A 9,509-nucleotide genomic window follows, 5' to 3' on the forward strand; every position below is an offset into this window, starting at 1 on the left:
TATATATATAACAGAGTCACCTTGCTGTACACCTGAAACTAACACAATACTGTAAATCAACTATACTCCAATAAAATTTTTTTTTATTGGGAGGGAGACAAAAGAGGGAAGGATATGGGAACATATATATATGTATGACTGACTCACTCTGTTATAAAGCAGAAACTAACACACCATTGTAAAGCAATTATACCCCAATAAAGATGTTAAAATTTAAAAAAATAAAATAAAATTAAATTAAATTAAATTAAATTAAAAATTAAAAGAAAAGCTCCATGTTGAACCATATGGGTCACTACACACTCACGAGGCTAGTTTCTAAAGCCAAAGGTTTCTCACAGATTAATTTGTTCCCCATTTCCATAACAATTTTCCCCTCCAAACTTGTATTCTAACAAAAGCCCCAGCAGCCTTTATTAATTCTCTTATGAATTAAACTTATTATCCTAAACTACAGACATCCATCGACCTTCCATTTTATTTAAAATGAGTGAAAATGTATGCTAAAAATTTATTCCAACCTTGTTTATAAGCTATAGACATTCCTTGGTTTTGTTTTAAGTTACAGCTCTTCTCTAGGCTCAGTACAGAGGAAGTTCCTTTTTCTATTTTGGGTTTATTTCAGTGAGATGAATTATGAAATATTTCCCTCTACTATTTTCCCAGAAGTTCACTCTGATTTTTAACATGTTTCTTTTTGTATAAATTTTGGAATGACTGGTTGCATTTTCTCCTTTCCCTTAGAAAATATACAGATAAAAATAAAACTAGAGGGGCTTCCCTGGTGGCGCAGTGGTTGGGAGTCCGCCTGCCAATGCAGGGGACGTGGGTTCGTGCCCCCGTCCAGGAAGATTCCACAGGCCACGGGGCGGCTGGGCCCGTGAGCCATGGCTGCTGAGCCTGCACGTCCAGAACCTGTGCTCCGCAACGGGAGAGGCCACAGCAGTGAGAGGCCCGCGTACCGCAAAAATAAATAAATAAATAAATAAATAAATAAGTAGATACAGCTAACATGGGTGTTACTGTGAAAATTTTGATTTAGCCTTAGCAGAAAATAAATAAACCAAAGCTATCAACACATTTTTAGGCAGATAAAGTCTCATTTTATTGAATGAGTGATCTATGTAATTGCTGAGGCCACTATGTACAGACAAGAGGGGGAGAACCTATTTCTTGGTCTCTTCCTCCTTGGACAGAGCCTTGATGATTTCCCCCTTCTTGGCTTGGAACACGTCTTCACGTTGCTCTCGTGCTTCCCCGGTCTTAGACCTACGGGCCTCAGCCTAGTCGTTCTGAAGCTTCTTGCAAGCTTTGTCTAACTTCAGCTTGTGGATATGTTCCGTGAGAACCTGCTTGTTTTTGAACACATTATCCTTCACTTTCAGGTGCAGGCTGTGATACATGTGGCAGTCAATCTTCTTAGATTCACAGTGTCTTCTGAGCAACCGGCGTGGAATTCTTATCCTTCTCCTCATCTAGGTTACCTTCTTGGGCATTCGAGCATTGGTAACTTTCACTTACCTAGGTCCATAAGCCTGCCCTTCCGGCAGGCCGAGGTATTTTTCCGGCTTCAAGCCTGGGAATGGACAGTCACAGGCTTCTGGATGATCAGCCCATATTTTTTTTTTTACAGTACGCGGGCCTGTCACTGTTCTGGCCTCTCCTGCTGCGGAGCACAGGCTCCAGACGCGCAGGCTCAGCGGCCATGGCTCACGGGACCAGCCGCTCCGCGGCATGTGGGATCTTCACGGGCCAGGGCACGAACCCGTGTCCCCTGCATCGGCAGGCGGACTCTCAACCACTGCGCCACCAGGGAAGCCCAATCAGCCCATCTTTGATCAGCTTCCAGATCTGCTGACAGGAGTTGGCATTGAAGATTTCACTAGTCTCAACAGGGTCCAACCAGACCTTCCTTTTGCTGCCGCAAAGGACACTGGAAGCAAGCCTCTTCTGAAGCCTGAGCATACTCACGGCCACAGTGGCAAAAGGAAAGCCAAAGTTATCAATTGATATTCAACTAGCATCCTGGATTAGTTAGGATCAAATGTGGCTGCAAGTGACAGAAAATTCAAATGAACAATATCTTTAAAAACATGTAGTTATATTTCTCTCTCTTGTGAAAAGACTAGAAGTAGGCAATTCAGGGTTGTTATGGCATCTCATTGTGTCCGGGATTTGGTTCCAGTTTCCTCTTTCGTTTGGGGGGTTTTGTCTTTGCTTTTTTTGTTTTCTTTTGGTCTTTGCCATGCTTGGTCCTCATTCCAAAGGTCATCCTGTTCTCTGAGTTGGTTGCAAGAGGTCCTTCCATCAAATCCACCTTTTAGCGGACAGTAAGGAAAAAGGAATAAGCCAAGCACACTCCCCCCGCCCGCCACCACTCAGATCCACTTTGCAGGAGCTGTACACTGCATTGATCAGACCTCAGTCACATAACCACAACCAGCTAAGAGGGTCCCTAAGAGATGTAGTTTTATTCTGCCCAGCTAATAATTGGTTGTTAATTTATTCTAGAGGAAGTGCAAAATAGATTCTGGGAGACAACCAGTTGTCTGTGCTATATAACCCCATTTGGTAATTCATCTGTCTATTTAGGTACATAAATGTATATTTGGTAACTTGAATAGGTCACCTGGAAATAACATTGTTCAAAGCCCGTGAGTGTTTCTCTTAGGACACTTTATACCCAAATTAGGGCTCATAATCATTTTAAATATTTCCCTTCTAAAGTCATATCTGGCATTCTCTCTGAAGTAGAATAGGCTGTGCATTGAGGATGGTTGGAGTTGTAGGTAGGCCAATAAGTGCCTCTGTATTAGAGCAGAACGAAATTATATCTCAGGAAGAATCTTGGTCCTCACTGCAGATATTATCAGCCTCCTGGGAGCAAACCTAAGATTCAAACAACAGTCCATGAGTAGGTCTCCAAAAGCCACAAGAAATTTGCAATTGCAAATTCCACCTACAACTCCACTGATTATTAAAGTTACTGCTCTGCATTTAACAGATAATATAAAACTGTCATATATACAGTGTATGTTAGAGTACATAACCTGAAAGTCTCTGCTGCTAAAAAAAACTCAAGTTAGTTCAACATAAACAATATTTATGGGAGACTTAGAGTCTACTCATTCCTGTAGATTATATAAGATCTGCCATTGAGCTTGCCAGAACATCAGAGAGCTGCACAGGTGGACCAGATCCTGCGTGTTGTGTAGAGTTACTTTCCCCACTTTTTGTTTTAGGCTGGCATGATCACCTTACTTTAAGAGACTTAAAACAGGCCTGTTGGGCTTCCCTGGTGGCACAGTGGTTGATAGTCCGTCTGCCGATGCAGGGGCCACGGGTTCGTGCCCCAGTCCGGGAAGATCCCACATGCTGTGGAGCAGCTGGGCCCGTAAGCCATGGCCACTGAGCCTGCGCATCCGGAGCCTGTGCTCCACAACGGGAGAGGCCACAGCAGTAATAGGCCGGCATACCGCAAAAAAAAAAAAAAAAAAAAAGGGCCTGTGAACCTCATAAAATTTACTGAAAGAATACTCCTTGAGAACATTTTTCACTGCACCAAATAGTTTATTCTCTATAAGAACTGATGGGAGAATTTTCCTTGTGGCCTCAGGACCAGGAAGAGTGATACTTTTCCTGAACAACTTATTTGTCTGTTTCTTCTAGACACTGTGAATGTGTAATTGATCCTGCCTTAATCACTTTATAGTCCTCCAATAATTCATGACCCACATGTATAGGGTGTATAGGGTATCATGACACTTTCTTTTTTAATTTACTCCATTCTTGATTTCATCTTACTTACTGGCCATATCTTCCTTTGGACTCAATTCCTAAATTTTCATTGATATGTCTTTAATATTACATGCATGTTTTTGTAAGTGGTTTTCAATTAGTTTTAGAGATAACATGTTATTGTGAATTTAAGCATGGATTTGTAAGCTGTTTGATGATTTGGGGGCCATAACACTTCTTATTTTTGAATAATAATGAGGATGCTGAAAAGATGCTGTTTTAATCTCTACTGCCACCTAGTGGTAAAGTATAGAAACTTATCCCAATCCTATAGCCTTTGATGATTACAAAAACTCACGTTTTCAGTGTTTTAATGTTGCAGATATTTTTATTCTGTTCTTAGACAAACAAGTATTTTACATATTACATTTTTTATGTTTTTTCCCTGAGAAGGAACTACTCACGGTGCAACCCATCATCCCAATTCACTCATTTAACATTTTCCCATTTTTATTTTGTTATGCTGTGTTTTGCCTTTGTAATCTTAAGTGCAGATTGTTGACTTAATCATTCTCCTCCATTATGGCTCGTGGACACCATTTGTTCAAGCAGACTTCCTTTGTGAAATATTTATTTACTTATCCCCATATCCTTCTCTTCCCCACATTCTAAAGTATAAATATATTATCCTGCTAGGTGTTCTTATAAAATGTGGTATTGTTTGATGTCTACAGCTTTAATTTCCATAGATGGTATTATACTATATTATTAATATTATTTCATTCAGCACTCTTTTAAAGACCTTCCCCTGCTATTCTGTGTCAAGTTTTTGTTTCTATCAATACCTGTTACATAAAATCTCATAGTGTGCATATACTGCACTTTTCTTAGGTGTTTCCATAGAGATGAACATCTAGCATACTTCCAACCCCTCACTACCATAAAAACTCTGTGATAACCATCTCTACATATGTTCTCTCTTGGAGCTGGGTAAACATTTCCCATTACACATATTCAGAACTGGGATTGCAGGGTCAATATGTACGTCATTAGACAAGTTGCTACCGCAAACTCTTCAGAATTATATCATCAGCATCAATGTATGGGGATTTCCATCTACTTCACAACCCTGCAAACACCGGGCTGCTGCAGCTTTTTAATTTTGTAAATTTAGTGGTATAAAATGAGATCTTGTTTTAATTTTCATTTCTCTATCAATGAGTTTAAGTGTAACTTTAATTTCAACAAATAGTATTATATGTGTTCTTTATTTGTTAATGTAGTTCACTCAGCACTCTTTTAAAGAGCTTCCCATATTACTCTTTGTATATATGTACAAAATACATATATACATTTTGTTTTAAAAATTTCAAATACTTCCTTCAGTTTTTCACCCACCAATTTTGCTGGGTGTATACTTTATTGAAGAGAAACCCTCAATTTTAGAAAGTAAAATTCAACAATTTTTACATTTAAATTTTTTTTCAAAAAAACATCAATTTTACACAGCTTGTGATACAGAAGTAGCAATATGCAAAACACTGGAACATCTATGCTCTCCCCACCCAAACTGGGCATGCTCATTCTTGTCCCCCAAGAGGTGGAGAACCCAGGACCCCTGCCCAGCAGGACCTAACTTAGTTACAGGCTCTGGGAGAGACTAAGCCCTTAGGAGTTAAGGCTAGGAGGGAAAGACATCAGCATTTAGGCCCCCTCGAGGGCCTACTGGTTAACTGGAACTGTTCATGTATACATGGGATGGGGAGGCGGGGGTGGGACAACCCACCATAGGCCAATTCTCCCAAGGCTCTAGATTTTCCAGTTTGGAAATTTAATTTAAGAAATAATTATCTGTACTAATAGATCATAACAATATTCTGCCATAATATATGCTGCTAACTTTCTAGTATTGCTTTTTGCATTTAAGACTTTATTCCATTGCGAATAAGCCTTTACTCTTCTGTTTCAAAAATAATTTAGATCTATGTAGTCATTTATTCTTCCATACAATATAAAAAAATAGGTTTACTAAGTACCTAGAAAAATTCAGCTAGAATTTTAACTAGGAATTTACTGAAGTTATAGAATAAAGAGAACTGTAATTTCGTATAATAATTTCTTCCATACAACTCCTAATAATCAAATACTTTCATGATCTTAATACTTATTAAAATCTCCCTGCAGAATACTTGTATATTCTCTCTTGTGCTAATTTTTAGCTATTTTATAGTTTTTGATGCTATTATAAATGGTATCTTATTTTATTTGTTTGTTACAAAAAAAAGTTTGTTGATTTTTTAATATTTATTTTGTGTCTACATTAGTTGCTAAACTTTCATGTTAGTTCTAATGGTTCCCTTTTTATTCTATTAGTTTAATAGGTAGAAATCATACCATCTGAAAGAATACCTATTCTCTTGAAATCCTTTCAGTTTTTATTTATGTTAAGTTTTATCTAGATAATTCCTGAGCTCTCTTTTTATTCCCAACATGTTACTTATTTTTTTTCTTATATACAATCACATGACCTTCAAATAATATCTTTTCTTTAATTTCTCTTTTAATCCCTCCTTATTTTTCTTGCCTTACTAGATTAACTAGGACTCAGTATTCTATTGAATGGTGAAGATTATAGTAGGCAGACAACTTGTATTTGATTTTCACTGGAATGTTTTTAAACATTCACAATTAAATTTATCTCAAGCAGGCTGTGTGTAGCTACATTTGACCATACAGTGGAAGTTTCCTTTTGTTCTGAGTTAGTAATGTTTTATCAGAATGGATATTTAAATATATCAAATGCTTTTTCTATAATTCTAGAGATGATTTTATGGTTTTATTTCCTTAATCTGTTAAAGTAAGGGATTCCATCAAGTGATTTTTATTGGTAGACAAACCTTGCATTCTCTGTATAAATCCCACTTTATGTGGTGTTTGTTTATGTTTGCAAGTATTTTATTTGAGTCAGTTATAGATAATTTCTGAGTAAATATACACAAATGAGATTAGCTAGTGGTTACTATTTTAATATTTGGTTTGTTTTTTTTCCTGGAAAAATTCTTGCTGGTTTGGTGTAATGAAAATAGTGCCTCCTAAAATTAGTTGGGATTGCCAACAAACACGTGAAAGGATGCTCAACATCACTAATCATTAGAGAAATGCAAATCAAAACTACAATGAGGTATCACCTCACACCAGTCAGAATGGCCGTCATCAAAAAATCTACAAACAAGAAATGCTGGAGAGGGTGTGGAGAAAAGGGAACCCTCTTGCACTGTTGGTGGGAATGTAAATTGATACAGCCACTATGGAGAACAGTATGGAGGTTCCTTAAAAAACTAAAAATAGAACTACCATCCGACCCAGCAATCCCACTACTGGGCATATACCCTGAGAAAACAATAATCCAAAAAGAGTCATGTAAGACAATGTTATTGCAGCTCTATTTACAATAGCCAGGACATGGAAGTAACCTAAGTGTCCATCAACAGATGAATGGATAAAGAAGATGTGGCACATATATACAATGGAATATTACTCAACCATAAAAAGAAACAAAATTGAGTTATTTGTAGTGAGGTGGATGGACCTAGATTCTGTCATACAGAGTGAAGTAAGTCAGAAAGAGAAAAACAAATACCGTATGCTAACACATACATATAGAATTTAAGAAAAAAAAATGTCATGAAGAACCTAGGGGTAAGACAGGAATAAAGACACAGACCTACTAGAGAATGGACTTGAGGATATGGGGAGGGGGAAGCGTAAGCTGGAACAAAGTGAGAGAGTGGCATGGACATATATACACTACCGAATGTACAATAGATAGCTAGTGGGAAGCAGCCGCATAGCACAGAGAGATCAGCTCATGCTCTGTGACCACCTAGAGGGGTGGGATAGGGAGGGTGGGAGGGAGGGAGACGCAAGAGGGAAGAGATATGGGGATATATGTATAACTGATTCACTTTGTTATAAAGCAGAAACTAACACACCATTGTAAAGCAATTATACTCCAATAAAGATGATAAAAAAAAAATCAGAAACCATTACTTGTGACCCTACTTGATGAAGTGAGAAACTTTAGAGTTTTACTTAGAATTAAAATATATGCTAATAAGCATGAAGTTTACAAAGGGTCCTGCTGTAAATGTACTATTACTAATGTAAAAAGTTAATAAATAAAACCCTCAATTAAATAGTGTCAGAGGCCCCAAGTGGGGGCTCTCAAGCTTTTACGTGGCTTGCCATGATTGCAGATGCCAAACTGCAATTCTCTGCTCATCCTGAATAAACCCAATTTTGCTGGAGAAATATCTGGTCATCTATTTGTTTTAGGTCAACATTTATAATAAGAAAGCAGTGAGAATATGTGGGAAGTGAAGTTAATAGAATATTCTGGGGTTATTTATCCAAGATTCTCTTCTCATTGGTCCTGCTTGAATGTTCCATGCCTGCCTTATCATACACTGGTCTCTGCTGGACATGCTGACCTTCCTCTTTCATGGTGTTTATAACTGTTTAAAGTCCCTTAAATATTTTTTTATTCTATTTATCACCCATATAAATGTATTTAGGCTATTTATTTTGTTATTTATTGGTGTATAAGTAAACAAAAATTATCTCAGGCTAATTCAAGGAAAAACATTTTTTGCAAAGTTAAAATTAGAACATAGAAAGCTGGAAAGAGCTTCACTTGAATACTTGTAATTTTAAAAGCTGGATAACCAAAATCACAACTTTTCTTGAAACCATCACAGCACTGAAGTATCAGGGCAACTAATTAACCCAGAATTTAAGGAAAGATTCCTCCAAGGAAACAGGAGATGCATTGCTTACTTGGGACAGATGCCAGATGCTACATAAGCCAGGAAGAATAATTCAGCTAAAATTGTTAATAAATTCCTAAAGTCTAGCATAAGTATATAGAACCCCTAAGAGTCACAGATAAGGGAAATTCACTTATATCTCTAGAATTTTCCCATGGACCTCACCAGGGGCTCCTGAAAGATTGGAATCAAGGATATAGGCCAGAGAAATCCTTCCTCGCGGCACAGGCCTGAGACCTGAGAAAGGCAGGAAGTCCCAACCAGATCTTTCTCCACTATCTCCCACACAGAAAAAAACCTTAACCTGGTGAGGGAGGGGAGGACAGTGGGGGAGGGCAAAAAGCTCTACTGTCTTCAGGGCACAGGTGAAGACACACAGCAATTGGAGAAGGAGGAAAAAGTGGGGAAGGGACACTAAAACATCCTGTCCTCAACTATCAGAGGTTCCATACTGCTGAGAGGAAGGCAGGAACACTTAGGAGGCCCAAGGCCTAAAACAGAAAGACAATGCTTAATAATGAGACTGAGTCAGAATAAAGATAATGCTCCTACTCTCCGTCCCAAGCAGGTGAGCAAGCATAGAGTAATAGGAACATTCTACTGCTGCAAGAGAGGCAGCAGTATGACCATAAATCTTAAGGCACCTCACAAAGGAAATATTGAAGCCTGAGAGTGAGGCAGACATTAAGAAAAACTCTTTAGCAAATAGTCCTACTGTACAAACAAGGTAATGCCAGAGGAATTTGAAGGCTGTTGAAACAACAACAAAACACACAAACCCAGTTAACTCCTAACTCATTGACTGAAATCAACACACTTGATGCTTAGCAAAAAAAAAAAAAAAGACAAGTTCATTTTGAGGCCAAGAAAATAAAGATAAAAACACTCTTTACCTCAGTGTCTACTGTTGTACACAAGATGTCTGAATTTGGATGAAAAGTTATT

The 9,509-nt window shown here is 38.0% G+C and overlaps 1 pseudogene; it reads right to left on the reverse strand.

Moving 5' to 3' along the window:
- Positions 1–1,166: 1,166 nt before the first annotated feature.
- LOC103069382 (60S ribosomal protein L19-like) lies at positions 1,167–1,968 on the reverse strand (annotated as a pseudogene).
- Positions 1,969–9,509: the final 7,541 nt, after the last annotated feature.

This window comes from Lipotes vexillifer, unplaced genomic scaffold (assembly GCF_000442215.2).
Source record: "Lipotes vexillifer unplaced genomic scaffold, Lipotes_vexillifer_v1.1 scaffold238, whole genome shotgun sequence".
Lineage (NCBI taxonomy): Eukaryota > Metazoa > Chordata > Mammalia > Artiodactyla > Lipotidae > Lipotes > Lipotes vexillifer.